Consider the following 23160-nt stretch of genomic DNA (forward strand, 5'->3'; position numbering starts at 1 on the left):
CCGGAAGCAGATGAGAAGGCGAGGTGCAGAACAGAGCGCAGTTATACGGGAAAGCTGCTAAAGACGACGTTGAGTGAATAGGAGAGAGTGGGTTATGGTCCCAACACGCACCCGTTGTGCCAGGGGTTACACTTCGGGTCCACTCTTCCTTCACTCGCAACACCCCACACCCACCTCCCATAGTGCCAAGTCGCTTTCGCCTGCAACCGCCGAATGTGTAACACCTGCCCATTTACCTGCTCCCTCCTGAATATCCAAGGGCTCAAACATACCTGCCAGGTGAAGCAGCACTTTTGCCACAACCTAGTCCACTGCATTCGCTACTCACAGTGTCGTTTCCCCAATGTAGCATGAAGCATAAACTGGGTGACTGCTTCGCTGAACATCCCGGTTCTGCCCGCAGGAAAAAGGCCCTGACCTGGCGGTTGTCTGCCACTTTAACACATCACCCTGTTCCCTGACCAACATCTCTGTCTCAGGCTTGCAGCAGTGTTCTAGCTCCAGATGAAAGAACAACAACTCATTTTCCACTTGGAGACCTTACAGCCCTCCGGTCTTCAATATCGAGTTCCATAACTTTAGGGCCTGAACTCCCCCATGTCCTTGACCCCTTCCACACAAACGACTCCTTGTTATCACCTCGTCTGCTGTGACACACTACGTATTGTTAGCCACTAACAGTCTCCATGAGCAGCTATTCGCCCTCTCACGCGGATCGTTATTCACTCCTACGTCCTTCCTATTGTTCTCTCTCTCTGAGCTGGCGGCAAACACAGCAATGTACATTGGAGACTCTGAGCCAGCTGAAAGTTGCTCAGTGTGAAGTACATTCCACATTGCTCCAAGAATTGCAAGCAGCAAAGCGTTTCCAGAACTTCTGCTTGTCATTTTGTCCCCGGGGCGATGATGTTTGTCTCATCCCCAGGAACTGGACTATCTCCACTCCTCGATAATTAAACCAATTTATTTCTACTTGCACGTTGTTCTGGGGGTTGGGGGTGGGGTGGGGCGGGGTGTAGGGTGGGGGCGGGTAGAGTCTCTCTCTCTCTCTCTCACTCTCTGAAACCGTTGGGGTGAGAGGTGTCAGTTGCATTAATGCGGGGAACATGAACAACTTTGATTGTGAACTTTCTCCAAAGGTCTGTTATCGGAGCGATAGAAAGATGCTGTGCTGGCAGGACAGAGAGAAATGGACACCGAGGACTCTTCGCCCAGGTAAATTCACATTGTTGTGCAGCCTTCTTGGTGTTCAGAAATCGTCTTCACGCAGCAATCTTACGGAAAGTCTATTGCAAAGTGGGCATCGCTTTCTTTGTTGCTACCGCGCAGCAGTTAACATCTGAGCCCCAAGTGTCCCAGATGAAGAGACTCCGAGTGAAACCTTCACTCACTGAGAGTCCTCCCCACGGCCCTGAGCTGAGGGACTGCAGGCAGTCCAACACGGAAGGGACGGTTAAAAATGAACCAGTTTTGCTCCCTCAGACTCTCTGTCCCAGAGACAGGCAGTGGGACGCCATAAACACGTAGCACCATTCTCGCGTAGACACAAGCCGTTCAACCCATCGAATCCACGCCGATTGCCTGTCTCTCTCTCTCTCTCTCTCTCTCTGAGGTTATTCACAATCGGTGGGATCCGTCCTAATCGTGGGGGAACTGTGTCTGAGTCGTGATGAGGTTTTTGACATGCTTGTCATTCACGTCTGAACCAGGGTAGCGAATTACTGCAGGGAATGGACGAAACCGCAAGACATTTGTTTCAACTTGACCAGCTGATTGGCATCGCAGAGAACTGGTTTTGCGATCCAGTTCAGAATAAAAACCGCCGAACAACAGAATGCCACTGAGACCTCTAAAACCACGCACCTTGCATGGAGTGGATTTGGCGAGTGCATCGATATGCTACATGCCATTCGGGTATGCAGCTGGCAGAAGAGAGCACCGATCCAAAGGAAATCAGCTCGAGGTGACATTGAATAATAGCAGAGGATGGTTTCGATCCATCGACCTCTGGGTTATGGGCCCAGCACGCTCCCGCTGCGCCACTCTGCTGCCACGCTCTGGGCCCTGTCCACAGAGCGATTCAGCTTTTCATCTGGCACGCGGCTCGCACGTTCGAGACTGATGTCAAAGACCTCCGCTGCTGTCGTGTGATATGCTGTTTCGCAGACGTACGGAGGCTGTGTAAATAGAAACGTTTTTACTAAATTCCCACATTCTGTTGGTCGAACTGTGATTTCACACTGAATCACAACATGTGTCGCAGCGCAGACGGAGGCCATGCGGCCCACCTTCGCTCTGCTGGTTCTATACTTAAGTCAACGTGTGTCTATTCGTTTCATTCTCTCGCATTCTCAGCGTAAATCTGCACATCTGAACGTGACCACCGAATTCCCTTTTGTGTTCATTGAATCTTCCTCTTTGTCAATGTCCGACAGGGACTTACTGACACTAACCACTCCCTGTACGAAAACGTTCTTCCTCCTGTCACTTTTACTTGTTTTCCTGGTGACCTTAAAATTCTGCCGAATCGTTGTGGACCTTTCAGGTGTGGGAACATTTTCACAACATTATTTCCTGTTTCTAGGTCCCTCATGACTTGGAAAACTTCGGTTCTCCGAGGAGAGCTGTCCCAATTTTCCAATCTACCTTCATTGCTGACATTCCCCAAACACCGCACAGCTCACGTCAACCTATTCGACACTACATCCAACCATTTCACTTCCCTGTTTTCTGCCTTGTCCGTACTCCAGACAGCCCAACCTCGTTTCACCAAGGTGCTTTTTGAGAAAATTAATCAGGCAGTTTTGCACAAGTCAAGTTTTAGAAAAACCTCGGGCTCGTCCGGGATTTGAACCCGGGACCTCTCGCAACTCATCACAGTAAGGCACCCTAAGCGAGAATCATACGCCTAGACCAACGAGCCAGCGAGCCGGCGCGCGATGAATGCCCCACACCGCTTGAGTGACCTGAGACGTGCTCACTATGAAATACATTTGAGATTGCTCTAAGAATTGCTAGCGGCAAAGAGTTTCTCGAACAGCTGCTTCTCATTCAGTCTCCCTGCTGCTGTTTGTCACGTCCCCAGGAACCGGGCTCTCTCCACTGGCAGATAATTCAACCATTTTGTTTTGAAACTCTTCTATGACACCCGAGCGGCCAGTGACAAGCATTACCCTCCTCACCATGGGATACAGAGAACAGGAGAAGACCACGCAGATCTCCACGAGTGTATCAACTCGACTGTGCACATTGGGCCAGTATATCACTGTGAAATATTTATGTCCAAGCTTTTTTCCGGAAGCAGATGAGAAGGCGAGGTGCAGAACAGAGCGCAGTTATACGGGAAAGCTGCTAAAGACGACGTTGAGTGAATAGGAGAGAGTGGGTTATGGTCCCAACACGCACCCGTTGTGCCAGGGGTTACACTTCGGGTCCACTCTTCCTTCACTCGCAACACCCCACACCCACCTCCCATAGTGCCAAGTCGCTTTCGCCTGCAACCGCCGAATGTGTAACACCTGCCCATTTACCTGCTCCCTCCTGAATATCCAAGGGCTCAAACATACCTGCCAGGTGAAGCAGCACTTTTGCCACAACCTAGTCCACTGCATTCGCTACTCACAGTGTCGTTTCCCCAATGTAGCATGAAGCATAAACTGGGTGACTGCTTCGCTGAACATCCCGGTTCTGCCCGCAGGAAAAAGGCCCTGACCTGGCGGTTGTCTGCCACTTTAACACATCACCCTGTTCCCTGACCAACATCTCTGTCTCAGGCTTGCAGCAGTGTTCTAGCTCCAGATGAAAGAACAACAACTCATTTTCCACTTGGAGACCTTACAGCCCTCCGGTCTTCAATATCGAGTTCCATAACTTTAGGGCCTGAACTCCCCCATGTCCTTGACCCCTTCCACACAAACGACTCCTTGTTATCACCTCGTCTGCTGTGACACACTACGTATTGTTAGCCACTAACAGTCTCCATGAGCAGCTATTCGCCCTCTCACGCGGATCGTTATTCACTCCTACGTCCTTCCTATTGTTCTCTCTCTCTGAGCTGGCGGCAAACACAGCAATGTACATTGGAGACTCTGAGCCAGCTGAAAGTTGCTCAGTGTGAAGTACATTCCACATTGCTCCAAGAATTGCAAGCAGCAAAGCGTTTCCAGAACTTCTGCTTGTCATTTTGTCCCCGGGGCGATGATGTTTGTCTCATCCCCAGGAACTGGACTATCTCCACTCCTCGATAATTAAACCAATTTATTTCTACTTGCACGTTGTTCTGGGGGTTGGGGGTGGGGTGGGGCGGGGTGTAGGGTGGGGGCGGGTAGAGTCTCTCTCTCTCTCTCTCTCTCTCTCACTCTCTGAAACCGTTGGGGTGAGAGGTGTCAGTTGCATTAATGCGGGGAACATGAACAACTTTGATTGTGAACTTTCTCCAAAGGTCTGTTATCGGAGCGATAGAAAGATGCTGTGCTGGCAGGACAGAGAGAAATGGACACCGAGGACTCTTCGCCCAGGTAAATTCACATTGTTGTGCAGCCTTCTTGGTGTTCAGAAATCGTCTTCACGCAGCAATCTTACGGAAAGTCTATTGCAAAGTGGGCATCGCTTTCTTTGTTGCTACCGCGCAGCAGTTAACATCTGAGCCCCAAGTGTCCCAGATGAAGAGACTCCGAGTGAAACCTTCACTCACTGAGAGTCCTCCCCACGGCCCTGAGCTGAGGGACTGCAGGCAGTCCAACACGGAAGGGACGGTTAAAAATGAACCAGTTTTGCTCCCTCAGCCTCTCTGTCCCAGAGACAGGCAGTGGGACGCCATAAACACGTAGCACCATTCTCGCGTAGACACAAGCCGTTCAACCCATCGAATCCACGCCGATTGCCTGTCTCTCTCTCTCTCTCTCTCTCTGAGGTTATTCACAATCGGTGGGATCCGTCCTAATCGTGGGGGAACTGTGTCTGAGTCGTAAATTCACATTGTTGTGCAGCCTTCTTGGTGTTCAGAAATCGTCTTCACGCAGCAATCTTACGGAAAGTCTATTGCAAAGTGGGCATCGCTTTCTTTGTTGCTACCGCGCAGCAGTTAACATCTGAGCCCCAAGTGTCCCAGATGAAGAGACTCCGAGTGAAACCTTCACTCACTGAGAGTCCTCCCCACGGCCCTGAGCTGAGGGACTGCAGGCAGTCCAACACGGAAGGGACGGTTAAAAATGAACCAGTTTTGCTCCCTCAGACTCTCTGTCCCAGAGACAGGCAGTGGGACGCCATAAACACGTAGCACCATTCTCGCGTAGACACAAGCCGTTCAACCCATCGAATCCACGCCGATTGCCTGTCTCTCTCTCTCTCTCTCTGAGGTTATTCACAATCGGTGGGATCCGTCCTAATCGTGGGGGAACTGTGTCTGAGTCGTGATGAGGTTTTTGACATGCTTGTCATTCACGTCTGAACCAGGGTAGCGAATTACTGCAGGGAATGGACGAAACCGCAAGACATTTGTTTCAACTTGACCAGCTGATTGGCATCGCAGAGAACTGGTTTTGCGATCCAGTTCAGAATAAAAACCGCCGAACAACAGAATGCCACTGAGACCTCTAAAACCACGCACCTTGCATGGAGTGGATTTGGCGAGTGCATCGATATGCTACATGCCATTCGGGTATGCAGCTGGCAGAAGAGAGCACCGATCCAAAGGAAATCAGCTCGAGGTGACATTGAATAATAGCAGAGGATGGTTTCGAACCATCGACCTCTGGGTTATGGGCCCAGCACGCTCCCACTGCGCCACTCTGCTGCCACGCTCTGAGCCCTGTCCACAGAGCGATTCAGCTTTTCATCTGGCACGCGGCTCGCACGTTCGAGACTGATGTCAAAGACCTCCGCTGCTGTCGTGTGATATGCTGTTTCGCAGACGTACGGAGGCTGTGTAAATAGAAACGTTTTTACTAAATTCCCACATTCTGTTGGTCGAACTGTGATGTGATTTCACACTGAATCACAACATGTGTCGCAGCGCAGACGGAGGCCATGCGGCCCACCTTCGCTCTGCTGGTTCTATACTTAAGTCAACGTGTGTCTATTCGTTTCATTCTCAGCGTAAATCTGCACATCTGAACGTGACCACCGAATTCCCTTTTGTGTTCATTGAATCTTCCTCTTTGTCAATGTCCGACAGGGACTTACTGACACTAACCACTCCCTGTACGAAAACGTTCTTCCTCCTGTCACTTTTACTTGTTTTCCTGGTGACCTTAAAATTCTGCCGAATCGTTGTGGACCTTTCAGGTGTGGGAACATTTTCACAACATTATTTCCTGTTTCTAGGTCCCTCATGACTTGGAAAACTTCGGTTCTCCGAGGAGAGCTGTCCCAATTTTCCAATCTACCTTCATTGCTGACATTCCCCAAACACCGCACAGCTCATGTCAACCTATTCGACACTACATCCAACCATTTCACTTCCCTGTTTTCTGCCTTGTCCGTACTCCAGACAGCCCAACCTCGTTTCACCAAGGTGCTTTTTGAGAAAATTAATCAGGCAGTTTTGCACAAGTCAAGTTTTAGAAAAACCGCGGGCTCGTCCGGGATTTGAACCCGGGACCTCTCGCAACTCATCACAGTAAGGCACCCTAAACGAGAACCATACGCCTAGACCAACGAGCCAGCGAGCCGGCGCGCGATGAATGCCCCACACCGCTTGAGTGACCTGAGACGTGCTCACTATGAAATACATTTGAGATTGCTCTAAGAATTGCTAGCGGCAAAGAGTTTCTCGAACAGCTGCTTCTCATTCAGTCTCCCTGCTGCTGTTTGTCACGTCCCCAGGAACCGGGCTCTCTCCACTGGCAGATAATTCAACCATTTTGTTTTGAAACTCTTCTATGACACCCGAGCGGCCAGTGACAAGCATTACCCTCCTCACCATGGGATACAGAGAACAGGAGAAGACCACGCAGATCTCCACGAGTGTATCAACTCGACTGTGCACATTGGGCCAGTATATCACTGTGAAATATTTATGTCCAAGCTTTTTTCCGGAAGCAGATGAGAAGGCGAGGTGCAGAACAGAGCGCAGTTATACGGGAAAGCTGCTAAAGACGACGTTGAGTGAATAGGAGAGAGTGGGTTATGGTCCCAACACGCACCCGTTGTGCCAGGGGTTACACTTCGGGTCCACTCTTCCTTCACTCGCAACACCCCACACCCACCTCCCATAGTGCCAAGTCGCTTTCGCCTGCAACCGCCGAATGTGTAACACCTGCCCATTTACCTGCTCCCTCCTGAATATCCAAGGGCTCAAACATACCTGCCAGGTGAAGCAGCACTTTTGCCACAACCTAGTCCACTGCATTCGCTACTCACAGTGTCGTTTCCCCAATGTAGCATGAAGCATAAACTGGGTGACTGCTTCGCTGAACATCCCGGTTCTGCCCGCAGGAAAAAGGCCCTGACCTGGCGGTTGTCTGCCACTTTAACACATCACCCTGTTCCCTGACCAACATCTCTGTCTCAGGCTTGCAGCAGTGTTCTAGCTCCAGATGAAAGAACAACAACTCATTTTCCACTTGGAGACCTTACAGCCCTCCGGTCTTCAATATCGAGTTCCATAACTTTAGGGCCTGAACTCCCCCATGTCCTTGACCCCTTCCACACAAACGACTCCTTGTTATCACCTCGTCTGCTGTGACACACTACGTATTGTTAGCCACTAACAGTCTCCATGAGCAGCTATTCGCCCTCTCACGCGGATCGTTATTCACTCCTACGTCCTTCCTATTGTTCTCTCTCTCTGAGCTGGCGGCAAACACAGCAATGTACATTGGAGACTCTGAGCCAGCTGAAAGTTGCTCAGTGTGAAGTACATTCCACATTGCTCCAAGAATTGCAAGCAGCAAAGCGTTTCCAGAACTTCTGCTTGTCATTTTGTCCCCGGGGCGATGATGTTTGTCTCATCCCCAGGAACTGGACTATCTCCACTCCTCGATAATTAAACCAATTTATTTCTACTTGCACGTTGTTCTGGGGGTTGGGGGTGGGGTGGGGCGGGGTGTAGGGTGGGGGCGGGTAGAGTCTCTCTCTCTCTCTCTCACTCTCTGAAACCGTTGGGGTGAGAGGTGTCAGTTGCATTAATGCGGGGAACATGAACAACTTTGATTGTGAACTTTCTCCAAAGGTCTGTTATCGGAGCGATAGAAAGATGCTGTGCTGGCAGGACAGAGAGAAATGGACACCGAGGACTCTTCGCCCAGGTAAATTCACATTGTTGTGCAGCCTTCTTGGTGTTCAGAAATCGTCTTCACGCAGCAATCTTACGGAAAGTCTATTGCAAAGTGGGCATCGCTTTCTTTGTTGCTACCGCGCAGCAGTTAACATCTGAGCCCCAAGTGTCCCAGATGAAGAGACTCCGAGTGAAACCTTCACTCACTGAGAGTCCTCCCCACGGCCCTGAGCTGAGGGACTGCAGGCAGTCCAACACGGAAGGGACGGTTAAAAATGAACCAGTTTTGCTCCCTCAGACTCTCTGTCCCAGAGACAGGCAGTGGGACGCCATAAACACGTAGCACCATTCTCGCGTAGACACAAGCCGTTCAACCCATCGAATCCACGCCGATTGCCTGTCTCTCTCTCTCTCTCTCTCTCTCTGAGGTTATTCACAATCGGTGGGATCCGTCCTAATCGTGGGGGAACTGTGTCTGAGTCGTGATGAGGTTTTTGACATGCTTGTCATTCACGTCTGAACCAGGGTAGCGAATTACTGCAGGGAATGGACGAAACCGCAAGACATTTGTTTCAACTTGACCAGCTGATTGGCATCGCAGAGAACTGGTTTTGCGATCCAGTTCAGAATAAAAACCGCCGAACAACAGAATGCCACTGAGACCTCTAAAACCACGCACCTTGCATGGAGTGGATTTGGCGAGTGCATCGATATGCTACATGCCATTCGGGTATGCAGCTGGCAGAAGAGAGCACCGATCCAAAGGAAATCAGCTCGAGGTGACATTGAATAATAGCAGAGGATGGTTTCGAACCATCGACCTCTGGGTTATGGGCCCAGCACGCTCCCACTGCGCCACTCTGCTGCCACGCTCTGAGCCCTGTCCACAGAGCGATTCAGCTTTTCATCTGGCACGCGGCTCGCACGTTCGAGACTGATGTCAAAGACCTCCGCTGCTGTCGTGTGATATGCTGTTTCGCAGACGTACGGAGGCTGTGTAAATAGAAACGTTTTTACTAAATTCCCACATTCTGTTGGTCGAACTGTGATGTGATTTCACACTGAATCACAACATGTGTCGCAGCGCAGACGGAGGCCATGCGGCCCACCTTCGCTCTGCTGGTTCTATACTTAAGTCAACGTGTGTCTATTCGTTTCATTCTCAGCGTAAATCTGCACATCTGAACGTGACCACCGAATTCCCTTTTGTGTTCATTGAATCTTCCTCTTTGTCAATGTCCGACAGGGACTTACTGACACTAACCACTCCCTGTACGAAAACGTTCTTCCTCCTGTCACTTTTACTTGTTTTCCTGGTGACCTTAAAATTCTGCCGAATCGTTGTGGACCTTTCAGGTGTGGGAACATTTTCACAACATTATTTCCTGTTTCTAGGTCCCTCATGACTTGGAAAACTTCGGTTCTCCGAGGAGAGCTGTCCCAATTTTCCAATCTACCTTCATTGCTGACATTCCCCAAACACCGCACAGCTCACGTCAACCTGTTCGACACTACATCCAACCATTTCACTTCCCTGTTTTCTGCCTTGTCCGTACTCCAGACAGCCCAACCTCGTTTCACCAAGGTGCTTTTTGAGAAAATTAATCAGGCAGTTTTGCACAAGTCAAGTTTTAGAAAAACCTCGGGCTCGTCCGGGATTTGAACCCGGGACCTCTCGCAACTCATCACAGTAAGGCACCCTAAGCGAGAATCATACGCCTAGACCAACGAGCCAGCGAGCCGGCGCGCGATGAATGCCCCACACCGCTTGAGTGACCTGAGACGTGCTCACTATGAAATACATTTGAGATTGCTCTAAGAATTGCTAGCGGCAAAGAGTTTCTCGAACAGCTGCTTCTCATTCAGTCTCCCTGCTGCTGTTTGTCACGTCCCCAGGAACCGGGCTCTCTCCACTGGCAGATAATTCAACCATTTTGTTTTGAAACTCTTCTATGACACCCGAGCGGCCAGTGACAAGCATTACCCTCCTCACCATGGGATACAGAGAACAGGAGAAGACCACGCAGATCTCCACGAGTGTATCAACTCGACTGTGCACATTGGGCCAGTATATCACTGTGAAATATTTATGTCCAAGCTTTTTTCCGGAAGCAGATGAGAAGGCGAGGTGCAGAACAGAGCGCAGTTATACGGGAAAGCTGCTAAAGACGACATTGAGTGAATAGGAGAGAGTGGGTTATGGTCCCAACACGCACCCGTTGTGCCAGGGGTTACACTTCGGGTCCACTCTTCCTTCACTCGCAACACCCCACACCCACCTCCCATAGTGCCAAGTCGCTTTCGCCTGCAACCGCCGAATGTGTAACACCTGCCCATTTACCTGCTCCCTCCTGAATATCCAAGGGCTCAAACATACCTGCCAGGTGAAGCAGCACTTTTGCCACAACCTAGTCCACTGCATTCGCTACTCACAGTGTCGTTTCCCCAATGTAGCATGAAGCATAAACTGGGTGACTGCTTCGCTGAACATCCCGGTTCTGCCCGCAGGAAAAAGGCCCTGACCTGGCGGTTGTCTGCCACTTTAACACATCACCCTGTTCCCTGACCAACATCTCTGTCTCAGGCTTGCAGCAGTGTTCTAGCTCCAGATGAAAGAACAACAACTCATTTTCCACTTGGAGACCTTACAGCCCTCCGGTCTTCAATATCGAGTTCCATAACTTTAGGGCCTGAACTCCCCCATGTCCTTGACCCCTTCCACACAAACGACTCCTTGTTATCACCTCGTCTGCTGTGACACACTACGTATTGTTAGCCACTAACAGTCTCCATGAGCAGCTATTCGCCCTCTCACGCGGATCGTTATTCACTCCTACGTCCTTCCTATTGTTCTCTCTCTCTGAGCTGGCGGCAAACACAGCAATGTACATTGGAGACTCTGAGCCAGCTGAAAGTTGCTCAGTGTGAAGTACATTCCACATTGCTCCAAGAATTGCAAGCAGCAAAGCGTTTCCAGAACTTCTGCTTGTCATTTTGTCCCCGGGGCGATGATGTTTGTCTCATCCCCAGGAACTGGACTATCTCCACTCCTCGATAATTAAACCAATTTATTTCTACTTGCACGTTGTTCTGGGGGTTGGGGGTGGGGTGGGGCGGGGTGTAGGGTGGGGGCGGGTAGAGTCTCTCTCTCTCTCTCTCTCTCTCTCACTCTCTGAAACCGTTGGGGTGAGAGGTGTCAGTTGCATTAATGCGGGGAACATGAACAACTTTGATTGTGAACTTTCTCCAAAGGTCTGTTATCGGAGCGATAGAAAGATGCTGTGCTGGCAGGACAGAGAGAAATGGACACCGAGGACTCTTCGCCCAGGTAAATTCACATTGTTGTGCAGCCTTCTTGGTGTTCAGAAATCGTCTTCACGCAGCAATCTTACGGAAAGTCTATTGCAAAGTGGGCATCGCTTTCTTTGTTGCTACCGCGCAGCAGTTAACATCTGAGCCCCAAGTGTCCCAGATGAAGAGACTCCGAGTGAAACCTTCACTCACTGAGAGTCCTCCCCACGGCCCTGAGCTGAGGGACTGCAGGCAGTCCAACACGGAAGGGACGGTTAAAAATGAACCAGTTTTGCTCCCTCAGCCTCTCTGTCCCAGAGACAGGCAGTGGGACGCCATAAACACGTAGCACCATTCTCGCGTAGACACAAGCCGTTCAACCCATCGAATCCACGCCGATTGCCTGTCTCTCTCTCTCTCTCTCTCTCTGAGGTTATTCACAATCGGTGGGATCCGTCCTAATCGTGGGGGAACTGTGTCTGAGTCGTGATGAGGTTTTTGACATGCTTGTCATTCACGTCTGAACCAGGGTAGCGAATTACTGCAGGGAATGGACGAAACCGCAAGACATTTGTTTCAACTTGACCAGCTGATTGGCATCGCAGAGAACTGGTTTTGCGATCCAGTTCAGAATAAAAACCGCCGAACAACAGAATGCCACTGAGACCTCTAAAACCACGCACCTTGCATGGAGTGGATTTGGCGAGTGCATCGATATGCTACATGCCATTCGGGTATGCAGCTGGCAGAAGAGAGCACCGATCCAAAGGAAATCAGCTCGAGGTGACATTGAATAATAGCAGACCTCTGGGTTATGGGCCCAGCACGCTCCCGCTGCGCCACTCTGCTGCCACGCTCTGAGCCCTGTCCACAGAGCGATTCAGCTTTTCATCTGGCACGCGGCTCGCACGTTCGAGACTGATGTCAAAGACCTCCGCTGCTGTCGTGTGATATGCTGTTTCGCAGACGTACGGAGGCTGTGTAAATAGAAACGTTTTTACTAAATTCCCACATTCTGTTGGTCGAACTGTGATGTGATTTCACACTGAATCACAACATGTGTCGCAGCGCAGACGGAGGCCATGCGGCCCACCTTCGCTCTGCTGGTTCTATACTTAAGTCAACGTGTGTCTATTCGTTTCATTCTCAGCGTAAATCTGCACATCTGAACGTGACCACCGAATTCCCTTTTGTGTTCATTGAATCTTCCTCTTTGTCAATGTCCGACAGGGACTTACTGACACTAACCACTCCCTGTACGAAAACGTTCTTCCTCCTGTCACTTTTACTTGTTTTCCTGGTGACCTTAAAATTCTGCCGAATCGTTGTGGACCTTTCAGGTGTGGGAACATTTTCACAACATTATTTCCTGTTTCTAGGTCCCTCATGACTTGGAAAACTTCGGTTCTCCGAGGAGAGCTGTCCCAATTTCCAATCTACCTTCATTGCTGACATTCCCCAAACACCGCACAGCTCACGTCAACCTGTTCGACACTACATCCAACCATTTCACTTCCCTGTTTTCTGCCTTGTCCGTACTCCAGACAGCCCAACCTCGTTTCACCAAGGTGCTTTTTGAGAAAATTAATCAGGCAGTTTTGCACAAGTCAAGTTTTAGAAAAACCTCGGGCTCGTCCGGGATTTGAACCCGGGACCTCTCGCAACTCATCACAGTAAGGCACCCTAAGCGAGAATCATACGCCTAGACCAACGAGCCAGCGAGCCGGCGCGCGATGAATGCCCCACACCGCTTGAGTGACCTGAGACGTGCTCACTATGAAATACATTTGAGATTGCTCTAAGAATTGCTAGCGGCAAAGAGTTTCTCGAACAGCTGCTTCTCATTCAGTCTCCCTGCTGCTGTTTGTCACGTCCCCAGGAACCGGGCTCTCTCCACTGGCAGATAATTCAACCATTTTGTTTTGAAACTCTTCTATGACACCCGAGCGGCCAGTGACAAGCATTACCCTCCTCACCATGGGATACAGAGAACAGGAGAAGACCACGCAGATCTCCACGAGTGTATCAACTCGACTGTGCACATTGGGCCAGTATATCACTGTGAAATATTTATGTCCAAGCTTTTTTCCGGAAGCAGATGAGAAGGCGAGGTGCAGAACAGAGCGCAGTTATACGGGAAAGCTGCTAAAGACGACATTGAGTGAATAGGAGAGAGTGGGTTATGGTCCCAACACGCACCCGTTGTGCCAGGGGTTACACTTCGGGTCCACTCTTCCTTCACTCGCAACACCCCACACCCACCTCCCATAGTGCCAAGTCGCTTTCGCCTGCAACCGCCGAATGTGTAACACCTGCCCATTTACCTGCTCCCTCCTGAATATCCAAGGGCTCAAACATACCTGCCAGGTGAAGCAGCACTTTTGCCACAACCTAGTCCACTGCATTCGCTACTCACAGTGTCGTTTCCCCAATGTAGCATGAAGCATAAACTGGGTGACTGCTTCGCTGAACATCCCGGTTCTGCCCGCAGGAAAAAGGCCCTGACCTGGCGGTTGTCTGCCACTTTAACACATCACCCTGTTCCCTGACCAACATCTCTGTCTCAGGCTTGCAGCAGTGTTCTAGCTCCAGATGAAAGAACAACAACTCATTTTCCACTTGGAGACCTTACAGCCCTCCGGTCTTCAATATCGAGTTCCATAACTTTAGGGCCTGAACTCCCCCATGTCCTTGACCCCTTCCACACAAACGACTCCTTGTTATCACCTCGTCTGCTGTGACACACTACGTATTGTTAGCCACTAACAGTCTCCATGAGCAGCTATTCGCCCTCTCACGCGGATCGTTATTCACTCCTACGTCCTTCCTATTGTTCTCTCTCTCTGAGCTGGCGGCAAACACAGCAATGTACATTGGAGACTCTGAGCCAGCTGAAAGTTGCTCAGTGTGAAGTACATTCCACATTGCTCCAAGAATTGCAAGCAGCAAAGCGTTTCCAGAACTTCTGCTTGTCATTTTGTCCCCGGGGCGATGATGTTTGTCTCATCCCCAGGAACTGGACTATCTCCACTCCTCGATAATTAAACCAATTTATTTCTACTTGCACGTTGTTCTGGGGGTTGGGGGTGGGGTGGGGCGGGGTGTAGGGTGGGGGCGGGTAGAGTCTCTCTCTCTCTCTCTCTCTCTCTCTCACTCTCTGAAACCGTTGGGGTGAGAGGTGTCAGTTGCATTAATGCGGGGAACATGAACAACTTTGATTGTGAACTTTCTCCAAAGGTCTGTTATCGGAGCGATAGAAAGATGCTGTGCTGGCAGGACAGAGAGAAATGGACACCGAGGACTCTTCGCCCAGGTAAATTCACATTGTTGTGCAGCCTTCTTGGTGTTCAGAAATCGTCTTCACGCAGCAATCTTACGGAAAGTCTATTGCAAAGTGGGCATCGCTTTCTTTGTTGCTACCGCGCAGCAGTTAACATCTGAGCCCCAAGTGTCCCAGATGAAGAGACTCCGAGTGAAACCTTCACTCACTGAGAGTCCTCCCCACGGCCCTGAGCTGAGGGACTGCAGGCAGTCCAACACGGAAGGGACGGTTAAAAATGAACCAGTTTTGCTCCCTCAGCCTCTCTGTCCCAGAGACAGGCAGTGGGACGCCATAAACACGTAGCACCATTCTCGCGTAGACACAAGCCGTTCAACCCATCGAATCCACGCCGATTGCCTGTCTCTCTCTCTCTCTCTCTCTGAGGTTATTCACAATCGGTGGGATCCGTCCTAATCGTGGGGGAACTGTGTCTGAGTCGTGATGAGGTTTTTGACATGCTTGTCATTCACGTCTGAACCAGGGTAGCGAATTACTGCAGGGAATGGACGAAACCGCAAGACATTTGTTTCAACTTGACCAGCTGATTGGCATCGCAGAGAACTGGTTTTGCGATCCAGTTCAGAATAAAAACCGCCGAACAACAGAATGCCACTGAGACCTCTAAAACCACGCACCTTGCATGGAGTGGATTTGGCGAGTGCATCGATATGCTACATGCTAGCGGCAAAGAGTTTCTCGAACAACTGCTTCTCATTCAGTCTCCCTGCTGCTGTTTGTCACGTCCCCAGGAACCGGGCTCTCTCCACTGGCAGATAATTCAACCATTTTGTTTTGAATCTCTTCTATGACACCCGAGCGGCCAGTGACAAGCATTACCCTCCTCACCATGGGATACAGAGAACAGGAGAAGACCACGCAGATCTCCACGATTGTATCAACTCGACTGTGCACATTGGGCCAGTATATCACTGTGAAATATTTATGTCCAAGCTTTTTTCCGGAAGCAGATGAGAAGGCGAGGTGCAGAACAGAGCGCAGTTATACGGGAAAGCTGCTAAAGACGACATTGAGTGAATAGGAGAGAGTGGGTTATGGTCCCAACACGCACCCGTTGTGCCAGGGGTTACACTTCGGGTCCACTCTTCCTTCACTCGCAACACCCCACACCCACCTCCCATAGTGCCAAGTCGCTTTCGCCTGCAACCGCCGAATGTGTAACACCTGCCCATTTACCTGCTCCCTCCTGAATATCCAAGGGCTCAAACATACCTGCCAGGTGAAGCAGCACTTTTGCCACAACCTAGTCCACTGCATTCGCTGCTCACAGTGTCGTTTCCCCAATGTAGCATGAAGCATAAACTGGGTGACTGCTTCGCAGAACATCCCGGTTTTGCCCGCAGGAAAAAGGCCCTGACCTGGCGGTTGTCTGCCACTTTAACGCAGCACCCTGTTCCCTGACCAACATCTCTGTCTCAGGCTTGCAGCAGTGTTCTAGCTCCATGCCAAACTTTCCCTTTGATTCTTCTCCTTCGCAGACGTGTGAGAGGTCTTGCGTTCAAATCTCAGACGAGCCACCGTTTCTTATCTCGTCCAAAACTGAATGGTCAATTTTCTCAAAAAGCACCTTGGTCAAACGAGGTCGGGCTGCCTGCAGTACTAACGGGGCAGAAACCAGGGAAGTGACATCATTGGCGGTGACGTTGAACAGTTTGACGTGAGTGGTGCAGTGTTTGAAAAATGTCAGCAATGAAGTTACATTGGAAATTTGTGACAACTCTCCTCGGAGAACGAAAGTTTTCCTAGTCATGTAGGATCTAGACTCCGGAAATAATGTTGTGAAAATGCTCCCACGCCTGTGTCAGAGGTCCCGGGTGCCAATCCCAGGCAAACTTTGAGCACAAATGCCCGGACAATTTTCTCAAAAAGCCGCTTCGTTAAATAAGATCGGACTGCCTGAATTAGGGATGGGGCAGAGCTCCACGTGCAGTGAATACGCGAAGGGAAACATTTGTTCAAAGTGAACACAAGGATTGCAGATTTTTCGCCTGCGCAATCCGACTCTGAGTGAATCCTGCAGCTGCATTCCTGCTTAATTCTGAGGGTGATACTTCAGGAAGCGGGGAAGTGAAGGGATTGGAGACAGCACTGAACAGGTTAAAGTGAACGAGGAATGTCAGCAATGAAGGGAGACTGGAAAGTTGGGGCAGTTCTCCTTGGAGAACAGAAGTCTGAAAGCCGGCCTGATTGAAGTTTTCCACGTCATGGAGGGGTCTAGACAGATGAAATAATGTAATGAAAATGCTCCCAGACCTGAAAGGAACGAGAACGATTTGGCAGAGATTTAAAGTCATCAGGAAAAGAAGTAGAAGTGACATTATGACAACCGTTTTCGCACAGGGAGTGGGGTCAGGAAATCCTTGTCTGACAGCGACAAAGAGGCAGATTCAATGGACACAAAAGGGAATTCGGTGGGCATGTTCAATGTAACAATGTGCAGATTTACAGAGAGAAGGTGACGGAATGATACAAATAGGGACACTTATTTATTATGGTGTCGAACCAGAAGATCTAAGGTGGGTTGCATGGCCTCAGTTTGCGCTGTCACACATTTTGTGATTCTGAGTGAAATCGGAGTTGGACCAACAGAACGTGGGAAGTTTGACGACGGGTATATTCTGCCCAACAGGCTACTCCATCACAGCAATGAAGGTGTTTTGACATCATTCTCGAAGGTACATGACACAATGCAGATTCAAAACCGAGTATTCCTTTGAATCACTGAATAATTTGTTTACAGTTATTCAGTTGAGGTGAGTGGAGTTGCGCATTGGGAGCCACTCCAGTTGATAGGTCGAAGCCGTTTTCTCCTGTGTGATAGTCCCACCAGCACTCCAATTTGCTGTGCTTCCAGTCAGTAGATGCAGATTACTATCCCATACTGATCCACGGGCCACGATGACCCAGCTGTGGTGACAGGCTTGTGAAGGTCTGAGTGCTCTTCTCATGTTCTCTGTCGGCCTCCTATGATCCGAATCATCAAACCTCTCTTCTCTGAGATGGGAATAAACTGGTGAAGGTGAAACACATCTGTTGTGGTGTGTTCTATGCGCAGGAGGCCCTGCAGTAATTCCCCACGCTGTTTCACTCAGCAGCATCCTCCCGCTCAACTACGCTTGGCTAAAAGCTGATTGAACCAAATAGATATCCGCCATTGGGTTTTACTGACATAGTTTATAAACTTCAGGCTAACCGAAAATGTGGAGAGGGGCCGTCAGACTGTGGTTTCCGCTCCTGCTGTTGAATAAATATCACTTTAACTGTGTCCAGTGAGAGGAAATGATTCGTTGTTGTTGGAAAACATTTCTATCTGAACTCGCTGTCACTCTGCTATAACAGGAGGAGCTGGGATCTCCTGATACATTGAAACATCAAGCTGGGAGTCTCTAGATTATGTTGTAAAGGTATCGGTATAATGTTATTCACACCACGCTGTCACCAACTGAATGAAGGGGCTGCGTGTTTAAATCCCGTGATGAACAGTTTGTGTTTGACTTCTCACACTGGGGGAGCTGAGCATTTACCCAAACACTGGGCACACCACCTCCCTGACACAGTGTTCACAAATAAGCTGACAGCAAAGCTTCACGTGTGATCGAAAGTTTCTGGAAAAAAAAAATGACTCAACAGATATACAGAGTGAACGTACTCCTTTCCTGATTTGAAGTGCAAGAAGATGACTTGAGTGAGCCTGACGTGATTTGAACACGCAACCTTCCGTTCTGGAGTCACACGCGCTACCGTTGCGCAACCAGCTCACCGAAAGTGCCCACCCTCTAGTTCATGATTAAGGGAAATGGTCGCACTACAATGATTTTATGTTATGAGTAACAACGGAGATCAACAGTTCATGTCTGTTCTGTTTCTCCCCCATCTCCCGAAACAATTTCCAACTCTCTTTCAATAAAAAGATGACAAGAAACAGAGCCATCATTAACTTTTGTACTGGAGAAGGTTTCTTGTGAAATTAGCTTGAGGTTTGAGGTATGCAAGGTCAAGAGAACTTAGGTAAAACACGGAAACGCTATCCTCATTAGCAGACAGTGAAAGGATTACAAGACGCAAATTAAGCATTTTCGACAAGTGATACAGGGGACTGGGAAGATAAGCATTATAAACTGTGAACGACAGTGTTCTGAAGCACAACACACACATTCAAAGACTGAAAACATTCAGGTCCTGATTAATCAGATTGCATTGTGGTGCTATTCTGCAAAACATCTACTTGCAATGTCCTACAAAAGATTAAACAAAGCCCTTCAACAACCAAAGATAATCAGCGTCACTGATTCCCTTCCACAGTCCCAACTTTGTGAAGCAGTATCTTTCACTGGCAAAGGAAGCATCCTTGTCCTCAGGCGCCTGCTTCATTTCGATCACGATTTCCAGCCCCTCACTGTTCTAGTCTCATTTCCAAACACTTGGCTCATTGCCTCAAAAGGCGCTTTGCGGTTATCTGCTTCATTCCACGCGAACAGGCAGTAGATTAGATTAGACTAGACTAGATGGAAACAGGCCCTTCGGCCCAACAAGTCCACACCGACCCGCCGAAGCGCAACCCACCCATACCCCTACATTTACCCCTTACCTAACACTACGGGCAATTTAGCATGCCCAATTCACCTGACCCGCGCAGCTTTGTGACAGTGGGAGGAAACCCACGCAGACACGGGGAGAACGTGCAAACTCCATACAGTCAGTCGCCTGAGTCGGGAATTCAACCCGGGTCTCAGGTGCTATGAGGCAGCAGTGCTAACCACTGTGCCACCATGCCGCCCAGGTTGCACATCCCCACCAGTCCCAATGTGAGTGAAATAGTTTTCCCACTCCACTGACTTGAATCTTAAAGAAGAAGCCGGGGAGCAAGCTCCCTTTCTTTTCGACGACATTTCTCATTTTGTAGTCGACAGGGGTCACACCTGCGTGGGGAAACCGCAATGGGTTTCAAGTCCATCGCATTAACCACTCAGCCCACGAATACAGAACTACACTGACAGCTTCACTTCCCAGATCTGTCTGCCTGCGGAGCTGAGAAAGAATGAATCATCGCAGAGTTTGTTTGAATCCATTCACTTCAGTGATTCGAAAGGGTTAAATATCTGCATACGGCGAGTCTAGGTGTTTCATCGCAAAAGATGAAATGAACTTTCAGTTAAAAACAAATCTAGAAATTTCTGGAGGAACGGAGAAGGTCAGGCAACATCTATGGAAAGAGAGTCAGACACAGCATTTCAGAATTCCGTTTTCTCCGACAGGTGCTGTCAAACCTGCCGAGTTTCTCTTTTTTGTCTCGGGTCCTTAGCATCCGCAGTCCCTTACGTTAGGCAATAACACAATTCAGAAACCCCATTGTGGAGAAGGTTTCCGCTTGGATAACATTTTCCTGACCCCATTAAAGTGCCCACAGTCGCGAAGCCAAGGAAGAGGAAAAAATTAAGCGTCCCTGGGTGGGTTCGAACCACCAACCTTTCAGTTAACAGCCGAACGCGCTGACCAATTGCGCCACAGAGACAGGCGACGTCAGACACTGCGCCATCGCTTAGGGGAGGCTATTAGTGAATTCATAATTCAGCCGGCCCCGCCTAGAGTTACAATTGTCGTCTATCACTTTTACTTTTCCTGAATAATGCCTGGGACATTCATTGTGGAGACACCGGGGAAGTCTGATCCCACCCTCTGCAGACACATCCATGTCACGAGGAAGAAGTTTTCTTCCTCCGGGACCGTCGCCCTTCGAGCCTTTCAGTGTTTTGCCTGTTCCCGAGTTCCCTCATTGGCTCGGAGGCGAGAAGGGGTTTGAATTCCTGATGTGCACGAACGACAATTCTTTCAATGTCTCAGATCAGTTCATGTCCCGAGAACATCAGAGTCAATCTCCCTGCCTCTTCAACAAGGGGACGGTGTCTGGGCTGTCTCTGCTCAGTCGGACGGTTCATCTTTCATTCTCATCTAAATCCGCTTCCCAAAGAGTTTCTAAAGGTTCACAAAGCTGAAGACTGGGAATTCTGTTTTGCTTCATGAACAGTTTTCCATTTCCTAACTGACAATATTTTGACAAAATCTCTTCCCAAGTGTACGCCATGCTTCATTTCCAGGGATGAGGAATTTCCATTGTGGGGAGACATTCCCAAGGTTTGGAATGTTCGCTTTGGAGCAAAGAAGTTTAACTGGAGATTTCCTGGGGCTGTTGGTAATGATGGGAGAAGAAACGGTGGGAATGGGCAGATTAATGATCAGAAGAACCAATTGCCACTGACCAGAGTCAGTTACCAGAGGACAGGAATTGAAGTTCTTGATTGAAAAGCAGCACTTGTGCCAAATAAACACAGAGAATACTGCAGAAAGCCAACAGGTCGTGCATCATCTGTGGAAAGGTAAACAGAGCTGACGTTTTGAGTCTGGTACGTTGTTTGTTCCGAACTCGAGTTTCCTGCATGGAAATCAATTCCCAGACATGAGAAAACGGGACTTTATTGAGACGGGTTTTGTGAAGTTTGAGCGATAATGCAAACAACAGGAAGTCATCTAAAATCGCCAGCGAAGAAAGCATAGTCAGCAGGTTACCACCCTGGGCGGGGGAGCCCCAAAGGATCTCCACGCCAGCACTTTAAATGTTTGGCCACAACTACACTCCCAAAGTTGTGGTCAAAAATTTCTCATGAAATTGCTCTAACAGGAAAGGTGAGTACTGGACTTGTCCTGTTAGCGCCATAGCCCCAACGTATCCTGTTTCCCTGGATTTGATCAGGACAGAGGAGGCTGATGGGAGATTGAATTGAATTACACACATTGATGAGGGGCAGAGCGGGTGGGAAGGATCCATTTCCGTGCGTAGAGAGATGAATAATCAGGGCCGAAAATAAGGAGCCACTTCAAGAAATTTGGGGTTCATTCAGTAAAGCTAATGTAGAACTGTTCACAGAAAATGGTGATGAAAGTCTCTCGAGTTATTTTGATGAGAAATGTTGAAGATGCTAATACAATCGATAGAATGAACGTAGATTGGTAAATGTATTTGGTGACAGTTCTGTTCATGCCCTGTGAGCGAAACCTGGATCTGAAGGAATAAAAGGGACATTAACAACAACGATCTGAAATTGGATACGGTACTAGAAAAGGAGCCATCACTAACACTTGGCTTTTGAACTGGAGAAGGTTTCTCGTGAAATTAGCTTGAGGCTTGAGGTATGCAAGGTCAAGATAACTTAGGTAAAACACTAATTAGCAAACAGTGAAAGGATTACAAGACGCAAATTAAACATTTTCGACAAGTGGTACAGGGGACTGGGAAGATTAATATTATAAACTGTGAACAACAAAGTTCTGGAGCACAACACTCACATTCAAAGACCGAAAACATCCAGGTCCTGATTAATCAGATTGCATTGTGGTGCTTTTCTGCAAAACATCCACTTGCAATGTCCGACAAAAGAGTGACAAAACCCATCCCTGTCAGCCCAGGATAGAAAATCCGAAGGGATGAAGGTTTGCTTATTTTCTGAAGATTCACAAAACGAAGACTGGGTTTTGGTGATTGTTTCCTTTCCACGCCCAGGAGCCACAGTGGTTGAGGCGTTGAGTTGGGGAAAGTAAAATGTGCCCGTGAGCAGCGTGTGGCGTTATTTCAGCTTCCCCTTCATCTGACAGCGCTGTGTCTTGACTCCGACGTTCTCAGAGATATTTATTGACGGGAGACAGTGGATACAATTTGCATTGTGGAAAAAGATTGCTACTTTCCTCATGTTCAGAATTAAAAGTGTAATTACTCATGGGATGGAGCAGAATCTAACGGATTGGCCCGTTGATTTAAATGTAGACATATGTTGCTTCATATGGTGTATATTTGATATTATTCACTGTTATAAAAGCTTTGTGGCTATTGTTTTTCACATTCTAATCTAGCACTGAAGTTATATTCTGTATTTCTTGTCATTCTTTTTTAATCGAATAGGACAGCAGAAAGTCATTCAGCAACTTTACTGGTTTGTTTTTCTCATGTAGCCTTGACATTTCATTTCCATTGTCCTTGATTCCTCCCACCATTTCTCCTGCATATAAACTGACATTTTCCCAAACCATCAGTTCTGTGGAAGGGTCACCGGCAACTCCTGTTTTTTGTTTCTGATATACAGCATCCGCAATTCTTTCAGATTTTCATTGAGAGAGAGTTGGAAATTGTTTCGAGAGACAGAAAGAGAGGGAGAGAAACAGAACAGACATGAACTGTTGATCTCCGTTGTTACTCATAACGGAAAATCATTGCAGTGTGATCACTTTCCTTAAGTATGAATAGAAGGGATGAATACCCCGC

At 48.8% G+C, this 23160-nt stretch overlaps 3 non-coding genes across 3 annotated transcripts; all 3 read right to left on the minus strand.

Annotated features, from left to right (window-relative positions):
• Positions 1-5722: 5722 nt before the first annotated feature.
• On the minus strand, positions 5723-5794 carry trnam-cau (transfer RNA methionine (anticodon CAU)). Its single transcript has one exon. It is a non-coding gene; the product is annotated as a tRNA-Met (tRNA).
• A 3217-nt stretch (positions 5795-9011) lies between these two features.
• trnam-cau (transfer RNA methionine (anticodon CAU)) lies at positions 9012-9083 on the minus strand. The gene has a single exon. It is a non-coding gene; the product is annotated as a tRNA-Met (tRNA).
• Positions 9084-20287: 11204 nt separating this feature from the next.
• trnan-guu (transfer RNA asparagine (anticodon GUU)) lies at positions 20288-20361 on the minus strand. Its single transcript has one exon. It is a non-coding gene; the product is annotated as a tRNA-Asn (tRNA).
• Between the last annotated feature and the right edge of the window lie 2799 nt (positions 20362-23160).

Source organism: Hemiscyllium ocellatum, assembly GCF_020745735.1.
Source record: "Hemiscyllium ocellatum isolate sHemOce1 chromosome 27 unlocalized genomic scaffold, sHemOce1.pat.X.cur. SUPER_27_unloc_35, whole genome shotgun sequence".
NCBI lineage: Eukaryota > Metazoa > Chordata > Chondrichthyes > Orectolobiformes > Hemiscylliidae > Hemiscyllium > Hemiscyllium ocellatum.